This window comes from Brachyhypopomus gauderio, unplaced genomic scaffold (genome assembly GCF_052324685.1).
Source record: "Brachyhypopomus gauderio isolate BG-103 unplaced genomic scaffold, BGAUD_0.2 sc96, whole genome shotgun sequence".
Classification (NCBI taxonomy): domain Eukaryota; kingdom Metazoa; phylum Chordata; class Actinopteri; order Gymnotiformes; family Hypopomidae; genus Brachyhypopomus; species Brachyhypopomus gauderio.
Window position 1 is genome coordinate 120,156 of NW_027506917.1, and position 10,744 is coordinate 130,899.

The following is a 10,744-nucleotide window of genomic DNA, read 5'->3' on the forward strand; positions in this document are numbered from 1 at the left end:
CTGCCAGGAATAAGAACCCTACAGAGAAGGATACAATGCGTTAGATTTGAGCCTGGTGTGCTGACAGAGGTGTTTGATTTCCTTAAACTGAAGGTAGATGGGTTGACAGAGATTGAACGGGAATGTGTGTTGACCTTGGATGAAATGGCAATCACACCAAGTGTGGAGTTGCATATGCTTACCGGCAAACTCTACGGTGATGTGACTTTGCCAGGTCACACAGGAGTAGCAACACATGCTTGTGTCTTTATGCTGGCTGGAAGCACAAACACGGTGGAAGCAAGTAGTGGCATATCATTTCACTGGCAATACTACCAACAGAGCACAGTACAGGCCAATAATTATTGAATTAATACAAAGGGCAGCATCCATAGGGCTACATGTGTTCAACGTCACCACTGACATGGGTAGCCCTAAGCAGGCCATGTGGAGATCCTTTGGGGTCAACCTCAATAAAACATCTGGGCCACATCCATCAACACCAGACAGACAACTTTATTTCATGCCTGATGTCCAGAGCCGGCCCTGACCAATGTGGTGCCCTAGGCGAGATTTTGGTTGGTGCCCCCTGCATCATCAATCATTGTGTTGATTGTGTCACTATTAAAGAAACAAATAAAAAGCAAATGACTTAAATATTACCATATAACAAGCAATAAATATAAAGGTGTTGCACAAAAAATATTTTAAAACTATTTTACATAACGTAGTGCAGAGAACAACTTTTAAATATTAATAATAAATTTAAAATAAAAATAAAAAAACTACTACCTGTTTTTCTGCCTTTTTGAGGTCTTTACAGGGAGATGTCACTCATTCTGTGGTGTACAGAGAAACAGTAACGAGGTGCGCAGAGCACGCGGGGGAGGGCGGGTTGGCGCGCGGGTGATAGGTGTCGTGTGTGGTTATTATAAGAATTATTAATTTGACTAATATTATTAAACAATGAAATTATGATTATGTGGACTTTGCTTATTATTGCATCTTATTGAACTTAAAAGAGTTCAAGGCAGGTGCTCTTTGTCATCCTTCCCAAGACGCATATGATTTCATTCACCAAATTGAGGAACTATTTAGGACCAAGACTGGTTCCTGCCTCATGGAACTCCCTGATGCAGTGAGGGTCTTGGAGAAACAAGCTCAGGCACTTTACAGTAAGCTTCCAGCTTGCTGTGAAGTACAAGACAAAATCATGAAAAGATTCATACGGCTAAGGTTGAGAATTGAAGCGGCAACAATACCAAATGACAGAAAGAAGAAACAGTTAAAAGATGGTCATTTTGGAAGCAAGAGCCAATCCAGAAAGTTGAAAAACAACTCCAGGTGCCAAGCTTCAAAATCCGGCAACCCCTAAACAGCTCCAAATGTGCCATCAAGCCCATTAGTCACTCCAACAGAAACATTTGGACTAATCATTGCTCCTACAACCCCCCCAGCCAACATCACTACTCCTACACTCCTACAGCCAACATACGGCAGTGTAATAAACATTGATTTCTTATTGCTATTTGAAACTTACCTTGTTGTGTTTTCAATCTCATCATGGTCAGCACCCAATTATCCCACAGCAGGCAACTAATATACACCAACAAGATAAATTAAATACAACATAAATAATACAATAATAGAATACAAGTCTAGTATGGTTACATATGATTACATATATCATACTGTACTATAACATTTTAGTATGTTGTATTCCTCTTTAGTCTTGTAAGATTCATTGATCAAAAGTGCCACCCTAGTTTCAACTTACCTTGTGTTTTCAATCTCTCTTGATGACCTTCCCTCTCCCTTTGCCATCAATCCAAAGTCTGCTGAGCATAATACAGATAATAGTCAACAGAATAACAAAATCTACAAACACTTGATCTATAAATTACACTGTTGTGTACTATTTAGAAGTCTTAAATATGCATTCTAATCAATATCAGCAGTGATGTATCACAAGAATGGCTCTCCTACTTATTGTGCGTTAGCTTAACGTTAGCTGGTACTCCAAAATGGATATCCTCATTTCAGCTCCTCGACCCAACACACTCTACAATCACACTCAAATGTTATATTTAACCAATACTTAGCTGCCCCGCAAAAAACATCGCGTTTAGGTGAAATGGCATTAAGAGTGGAATTTACAATTAATAGGCTGTCAGTGGTTAATGTGAAATCTCGCTAACCGTATTCACGTTGCCTTAGCATACATTTAGTTCCCTAAATCTGCTTATTAAGAGGTGGATAATTCACTAAAATATTTTAATGCACATGTTAATTTGATTCTGATGTCCTTATAATACACAATCTGATTTTTTAAGCGTACTAACCTGTAAAAGTGTATCACAGATGGTCCACTGCTCCAGTTTGACTGCGCTGCTCGTATTTGCTGCTAACTTCCGGGAACTATTGACAGGCTCCACGATCTGCCATTGCTGTAAAAAAAACTGCTCCATTGGAGTGAACGGAGTTGACGTGACTCTCTCTCTATATGGCTCTGCTGGGCCCGCTCACCCCCCCCCCCCCCCCCCCCCGGAAAAAGATTGAGATTGAGACGACATTACAGCTTTAAAAACGCAATAAACCAGTAACATATGTACTAGATAACGTCTTAAGCAAAAATAAGGTTCCAACAAAATAAGGTTCACAGCTCCGTGTTCCTCGGGAGCGGAATATGTAAACAACACGCACGACGCCATCAAAGGACTGAATCGGAACTAGCTAGCGGTGGTACGCTAATGACAGCTAGCGTCGCCACAGCGGGCTACAGTTAAGCCCGCCCATTAAGATGGAAGAGATGATTGGTCAGTTTTGCTGTCATTTGAAACATCACAGTTAGCTCGTTAGTTTCCTGTTTACTTCCTAGAAACGTCAGAGGGCGTAATATGCCGACTTCAAGCTGATTGGTTTAGTAGCCTCACTATGCAAAATAGTAATGCATTGTGGTACCGAAATCTTATTTTGCACAGGGAAAAAATGGAATAATGTTTAAACAGTTAATGTAGAACTAAAATATATATATGTAATATAGAACTATTCTGTTTCCTAAATATATTTAGGTTAATATACTTTTTGGCATACCATCATCGAGACATATATGAATTTCCAGTGCTATATATAATGTACAAATGGCCTTCATCAACCATGTTGCAGGGAAGCGCTGGCTGTGTGCTCCCTTCAGAAGGAATGGGATTGAAGGTATGAGCTCCCAGTGACCTGCAACACATGGTTAGATGCCACCTTGCTTGTGGTGGCATCTAACCGTTATTTCTACTACAATGCGCAATTGTAATCTCCACATTGGGCCTTATCATCATGGGATACTTTGTTTCATTCGTTTTTAGCTACCACAAAACTCCAGGCTGTGCACTTTTGTACACTGTGCTCAATGATTTCAAGCCCGTGTTGGCTGGTAGAAATCTGATCTAGAGCACAAACAAAAGTGACTCAAATTTGCTTTGACAAGATAGGATTTGTGTGTCCACACATCCCCCAAAAAAGCAGAGCTGTCACATTAAGGCGCAAAAATGAGTTTGACTGACTGTTTTACAATGTCAATGTAGCTGCTTTAAAGTTATCTAAAAAGGTGAGCTTCTGAACAAAAATACTGGATATGAGTTTAACAAAATTCAGACCTTTTTAGCTCCAGAATCACTGCGAGAATAATCAGTCACTTCTTACAACTGTGATTGGCCAGGTAGTATTCATGCTGTGCATTGATTGGCTAGATAGAGGAGGGCCATGTACTGACTTAAACAACACAGTCACTAGAGCTGCCTCAACAAGCCAAATACAGGATTAGAGCTGCATGTATGAACATCACACACTGATAATGGAGTCAGACTGTGTTATGGTGCTTTATGTGAGCAATGTTGTGTGTGTGTGTGTGTTTCCCCAGGATCTGGTGTAAGAGTAAAGACACAATGCACACGGACATCAGATACAGTTTGTGAGCCACTGGAGAGTCACTACTGTACTGAGCAAGTCGGGGGCAGCTTGATGGTCACGTGATTCACGGAGGCTTCTGATAGTTCCAGGAAGTTCAATCTGAGCGTATAAACCCAGAGACAGAATCACGATTTGAGGATTGTGACCTTATAGCGAGCAAATTTAGGCTAATGTGAGAGCACATTGCTGTTTAATGCTTTGATTGTTTTATAATTGTTATATATTACTTTCATTTATATATTTAGAGGGACAGGAAGGGGTGAGAAATTCAGATCAGATTAATTTTCCAACATTAACATATCTTTAAATCATGGTGATTTCTGTAATCCCGTGGTATTGGGGACCCAAGTAATCTAAATGACTAACGTACATTTTCTGACTTTCAGATACGACAGAAGGAAATTCTTTGACTTCATTGTGCAGAAATCTGCTTTAAAAGGGTACATTAAAACACATTACATTTACATCCAGACGGTATATGACATGTTAAAATACATTGATAAATTATATATAGCTTGTCTTTTTAATACACACTTATTTACAGCAATGAATTCATGAAATAAATCTCTAATAATCTCAAATATGAATATCATGTCAAGCAGTTTTTGTGTGTCCTTTCCTCCGTGTTGTTAGTGTAGTGTCCACCATGGTTTCCTGTGCTGCATGGGGATGCTCCAATCGATCCGAGAAAGGAGCAAAAATGTATGGTTTCCCCACTGATACTGAGAGGAGAAAAAAATGGTTGGCTCAACTCACCACGAGCAATTTTACCCTCACTAAAGATTAGAATAGCAAAAAAAAAATTTGAGGTAATCATCAAACACTCCATTGGCACTTTTCACAATAAACACACTATTGGAAAGCTTAATGCCTGATTTATTAAAATACAGAATAGTGAACAAAAAAAATCAAAGACTCCAGACAGACTCGGGTGCAGGGTGAGGGTGCTATCTAGTTGCAGGCTCCATTGAATCCCCTGTGGTTCTTTGGCTTAAAGAGAGAGAGGAGAAAAAGACAGGAGAAAATGATTATTATGAGTATTGATGTGATATGAATTTGAACTTGTTGCACAGCCTTGGTTGTTTTTTATACGTGTAATGAGTGTATACATATCCAGTAAGTGTTCTCTAATACTGTGTATTCACCCACTATGGGATATGTATATGGGTAGACAAAACTGAGTTGTCATACGTGAGGAGTAAACTCACATCACTCTGCAGGCACATTTTGAGGCAGAGCAGTTCATCAGAACCAAACAGGGCAAGACCAGGCTGAGAGCAGATGCTGTTCCCACCATTTTTGTGCATCGCCCCGCACTCAGAAAGAGGAAGCCCCCTGCACTACGATGCACCACTGGACCTGTAAAGACAGGGCCCACAGCTGCTGATCATAGCTATAGTGTTAGAAGTGACCCAGGTATAATAAGTATGAACTCCTAATAATTATATTATTTCTTTAAGTGATAGAATATTTAAAAGGTAATCACAGTAAATAGTATATGTCTTTTATATCCAGCAGTTTCAAAAACTGAGGAAATAAGGGATGAGGATACAGAGAGAAGGGAAAGTGAGATTGAACAAAGAGAGAACATGGCTAGTGAGGAGAGACAGGGAGAGCTAATACAACCCAGTGAGCCAGCAGCCAGTCAGCATAACCATCAGCCAGAAGCCAGCCAATCAGAGCTTTATAAATTTAAGAGACAAGAAAGAATCATGAGGAAAACAAAGGCAGCACTACAAAAAATAAGGAAGGAAAATGCCACTCTCAAGAGACACTGAAAGTTAGGGACACAAAACTTAAGAAAACGTTTTCAAAAGATCAAATGAAAGCATTAGGCAGACTAACCACAAAAGGGATGAAATAGAGCAATGAGACAATTAAGAAGGCGTTGAAAATTGGCTTTACTGCTGGTGGGACAGGTTACAAGACCCTGCAGGAACTGCAATTTCCCCTGCCAGGAATAAGAACCCTACAGAGAAGGATGCAATGCGTTAGATTTGAGCCTGGTGTGCTGACAGAGGTGTTTGATTTCCTTAAACTGAAGGTAGATGGGTTGACAGAGATTGAACGGGAATGTGTGTTGACCTTGGATGAAATGGCAATCACACCAAGTGTGGAGTTGCATATGCTTACCGGCAAACTCTACGGTGATGTGACTTTGCCAGGTCACACAGGAGTAGCATGCTTGTGTCTTTATGCTGGCTGGAAGCACAAACACGGTGGAAGCAAGTAGTGGCATATCATTTCACTGGCAATACTACCAACGGAGCACAGTACACTAAAAAAAAAATCGTAAAAAAACGGTAAACGACTGGCAGCAGCGGCTGCCAAACAAAAACTTTAATTTTAAAGTAAAAAACCCTGATTTAAATTAAGTGGAAAAACAATAAATTTACAGAAAAATTCATTAAACATTCTGCAGAAATACCGTTATTTTACAGATTTTTCCTGGATTATTATGATTTAGCACTTTTAATAAAGTGACAGCACTAATAGTTTTGCAGAGAAATACCTTTATTTTACAACTTTTCCCTGAATTAGTACAATTAAGCACTTTCAATAAAGTGACAGCACAAAAAGTTCTGCAGAGAAGTACCGTAATTTTACAGATTTTTCCTGTCCATATTCATCGTGACTTCCAGGACAAACTCAAATGTGGAATGCAAACTGCAAAGTTATTTTATACAAATGAAAAAGTATATTATACCAATGTTGAGCACCTCAATGTCCTCTATCATCACTTTTAATCATTTAAATCCCCAGGACTGTACTCAGTGTCTTTCTCCATCACCAATATCAGTAGCCTGAACACAACTACAAACACATAACACTGATGTGACATGAAAGATACACTCCTTCTCATTTACATGTAGGACATTTAGCAGACACTCTTATCCAGAGCGCCTTACGAAGTGCTTTGCCATCTGTTCACAGAATTAATTCTAAATAGTACATAGATAGGTCAAAATTCAAGATACCCTCGAACCAGAATACTACTAAACTACAGAAATCAATGCAAATACCTAGAAGTACACAAAAACATAGGCTGAATATTGCTAAACTACAGAAATTAAAATGGATACCTACAAGAAATGCAAACTCACATAGGTACTATATCATACAACGGAAACAACTATGACAAGTGCTAGAGATTTAGTCTGTTCTACAGATGAGTCTTCAGTCATTTGAAGACTGCTAAGGACTCTGCAGTCTGGACAGTCAATGGAAGCTCATTCCACTATCTCGGAGCCAGGACAGGTCTTGAAGTTTGTTTTCCGTGAGACTTTAAGCATGGCGTTTTAAGCCAAGCCGTACTTGAGGTTCAAAGTACTCAAGGTTTGGATGGGGCTTTGACCATGGCCATCATGTAGGGAGGGGTTGGTCCATTTTTGGCTTTGCAAGCAAGCATCGAGGTTTTAGATCTGATGTATGCAGCTACTGGAAGGCAGTAAAGAGAATGCAGCACTGGAGTGACATGTGAACTTGGGGAGATTGAAGACCAGTCATGCAGCTGCATTCTGGATCAGTTTGTAGAGGTCTGATGACCCATAGAGAAAGATCCGTAAGTAAGCAGTTGCAGTAGTCCAGCTTTGAGATGATGAGAGACTGTAAAAGCACCTGGGTAGCTTCCTGTGAAAGAAAGGGTTGTATTCTCCGTATGTTGCAGAGAAGAAATCTGCAGGATCTGGTCATTGGCCTCTCAGAAGTGAAAAGCTGAAGTCTGCCTGTTAAAAAGTTGCAGACAAAATCCAAAGTTAGCTGCTGTTAATTTTGTGCCAATAACATTACAAATATTATAGTACAAATATATAGCAAAGCCATTTCAAAAAGGGATCACACTTCTGTGTTATGTTGAATCATGACAATGATAGCACTTAATCTTGGAAAACACATAAACAGTGAAGAGGGATTCAGGAGGTGGCAGATCCTGAAGATCCAGTGTAGTGGTGCAGCAGGGAGAGTCACTCACCTCAACATAATGGCCAGATTGATTTGTACTGTGAGCTAGGCTGTGATGCTCCTGCTCTGGGCTGTGATGCTCCTGCTCTGGGCTGTGTTGCGCTCCTGCTCTGGGCTGTGTTGCGCTCCTGCTCTGGGCTGTGTTGCGCTCCTGCTCTGGGCTGTGTTGCGCTCCTGCTCTGGGCTGTGTTGCGCTCCTGCTCTGGGCTGTGTTGCGCTCTAGCTCTGTACAGTAAACAAAATGTAGGCCAAACTTGGTGCATATAATTTTTTTGCTTTACATATTTAACATATGAGAAAAGCATATTTATTCCCTAAGGGTAAAAATGCAATGGACAAAATCTTCACAATGATCCCAATAATGGTGTTTTAATTTTTTACACAAACCATACCTGGTCTCCTTCACCCTTTCTTTCTTCAGTGCATAATGGCCGGATTGATTTGTACTGTGAGCTAGGCTGTGATGCTCCTGCTCTGAGTTGTGTTGCGCTCCTGCTCTGGGCTGTGTTGCGCTCCTGCTCTGGGCTGTGTTGCGATCTTTATCAAATGAAACATTCACGTGAAATGTGTTTTTAAACTGGGCTAACTAGCTAGTTAACTAGCTAACGTTGGCTTACATAAAGTAAGGACGTTTTCTTACCTGATGTCACCAATAATGCTTCACTTAAATTTTCTTCCTCTGTGCCCCGTTTCCATCTTATTTTGTTGAATCATCCAACGATAATCCGCTCAAAATAATAATTTGGCAGGTAGATGTAAAATAATCCAGGTAGCTAGCTAGCCACCACAGCTCGTAGGCTGACCGTCAGCACACTCACTGAAATGTTCAAACATGACCTGAGAGGCGCGAACAGTTGTCATTGGCCAGTTTCCTGAATGACAGTCAGATTAACCAATTATGGTTAAAAGCAATACGTTGAGCTCAAATCACGTTTATGCCCCTAGCCTAGAGATAACATTTATATTTAAGTGGTTGTTCAACTTGTGTTTTTATTCCAGTGTGTAACTATAGGCACACACATTTTTAAGTTTAAAAGCCTGTTCCATTACAATGTACGTCTACCAGTATATCAGTTCATCTGTCTCTCAGTGTGTTACAGGTTATTTCCTTGGTTATGTTCAAGTATAGACCCAGTGTTTAGAAATGTTTCTTTTAAAAGTCCAGCGCCCAAACAAACTGCCATTTTCTATTGCCATTGACTGCACAAGAACTAAAATGAGAACAGACATCAATAGAGATGGAACAATCAACAGAAATCTCCTACAGCCATTACTACAGTTACATACTTTAGATATGCCAATGTAAAAATCTAATGTCTGAACTGACATTAGGAAGTCACTCTTCATTCTGTAGGCATCATAAAAATGAGCATTTTCAACTGCAGAAATTATTTTCAATTACCATCACGTTCTGTGGCAAATTAATATGTCCGAACCTATATATTTTGTTCATTTTTCTCCTGAACATCAATGGATCCTCTGAATTACGAGGACGCCTAACAATCAAAATACGAGTATTGATACATGTAAGCCACATTCATTTCTGACATTGAAAATCATGTTTAAACCAGCAGTGCCAAAAGACATAAGATTTTGATTAAAATGACAGAGAAAAAAACTTTTTAGTTCTTACAGACATAAACCTTTATATAATCAACCGAATGTTTAATTGCAGATAATTGCTGTAATTATACATGAATCTGTATATAATTTAAGAAAGCAGAAAAATACCGTATAAATAATACTGTATTATTTCCGTAAAAAAACGAGAAAAGCATGTAACTTGTAATTATTGTCATAATACTTAAAATAAAAGACATTTTGTCAAATTACAAATGTCTGTAATTTTACAAAGTTTTGCATACAATTGGAAAAAATGTTAAAATACATTAAATATTTACAGTTATTTTACATAAAATTAGGATTTTTTTTTTTACAGTGTAAGCTCAATAATTTCTAATTGTTTTAAACCTCGCAAAAACATGGACGGATTGTCCTGAGAGACAGACTGCATTAAATATCCTGCCAGCAGCAGAAACTAGAAAGGGCTCTTTAAATTGAGAGCGATGTACGGTGAGTTAATGAAGCTACTGTACCCCTGCTGTGCGTAAATGCGCACATTGCTCCTCCAAACTTTCCATATGTTTTTTTTTCATAACACAGTAGAGAAACTGCCAACCTCTGAGCAGTAGCCGTTCGTCCTTCTGTTGACTGCTTGCTAGCATGGTCTGCATGCATCGTAGCAAAGTGACGGCTGATTTCGTACTCTTTGAAAACTGCAACCGTTTCTTGGCATATCACACATACAGCCGTTGATCAAAGCTCAGTGAGAAAAATATTTTGTTGTCCACTCAACACACTTTTTAAGCACTCGGCACTCAGTTCCCACTTTCTTTTCTTTAGTCCACTCATTTTTACCTTTAAAAAGCCTAACGGGCCTTATGGTACGTGTACGTTCCGTCCAAAGCATTTTTGTTTTTTTAATCAAGTATTTGGAGAGCGCGAGCTGACTGGATTTTATTGTTTTTTTCCTTCACTTTGCCGTGTGTTATATTTGCAAAACGACACATTATATTTCCAGAATTATTTTCTGTATGAAAAATAAAATAATAAAATAAAGCCTTAATAGAGAATTTAAAAACGAACTGATAGTGAAAATGATTCCCAAAAGTTTTTACATAAACCGGATGTAAAAAAGGGACATCTTATTTTTAATAGTTGCATACTTTTTGTTGCAAAGCTAAAATATCAACGAAAATCCAGTAGGCCCTACTCCAAAATCGCGACTAAGGCTTTTAAATACTTTTTAAGGGCCTTCATTTTTCCAATATTGATTTATCAACTT

The 10,744-nt window shown here is 39.0% G+C and overlaps 2 long non-coding RNA genes across 2 annotated transcripts; both read right to left on the reverse strand.

Moving 5' to 3' along the window:
- Positions 1-77: 77 nt before the first annotated feature.
- Positions 78-2,461, reverse strand: LOC143496571 (uncharacterized). Its single transcript, XR_013125656.1, has 4 exons — positions 2,322-2,461; positions 1,757-1,814; positions 772-1,575; positions 78-600 (listed from the first exon to the last, which is right to left on the reverse strand). It is a non-coding gene; the product is annotated as an uncharacterized LOC143496571 (long non-coding RNA).
- Positions 2,462-4,798: 2,337 nt separating this feature from the next.
- On the reverse strand, positions 4,799-5,326 carry LOC143496538 (uncharacterized). The gene is made up of 2 exons (XR_013125632.1): positions 5,148-5,326; positions 4,799-4,929 (listed from the first exon to the last, which is right to left on the reverse strand). It is a non-coding gene; the product is annotated as an uncharacterized LOC143496538 (long non-coding RNA).
- Between the last annotated feature and the right edge of the window lie 5,418 nt (positions 5,327-10,744).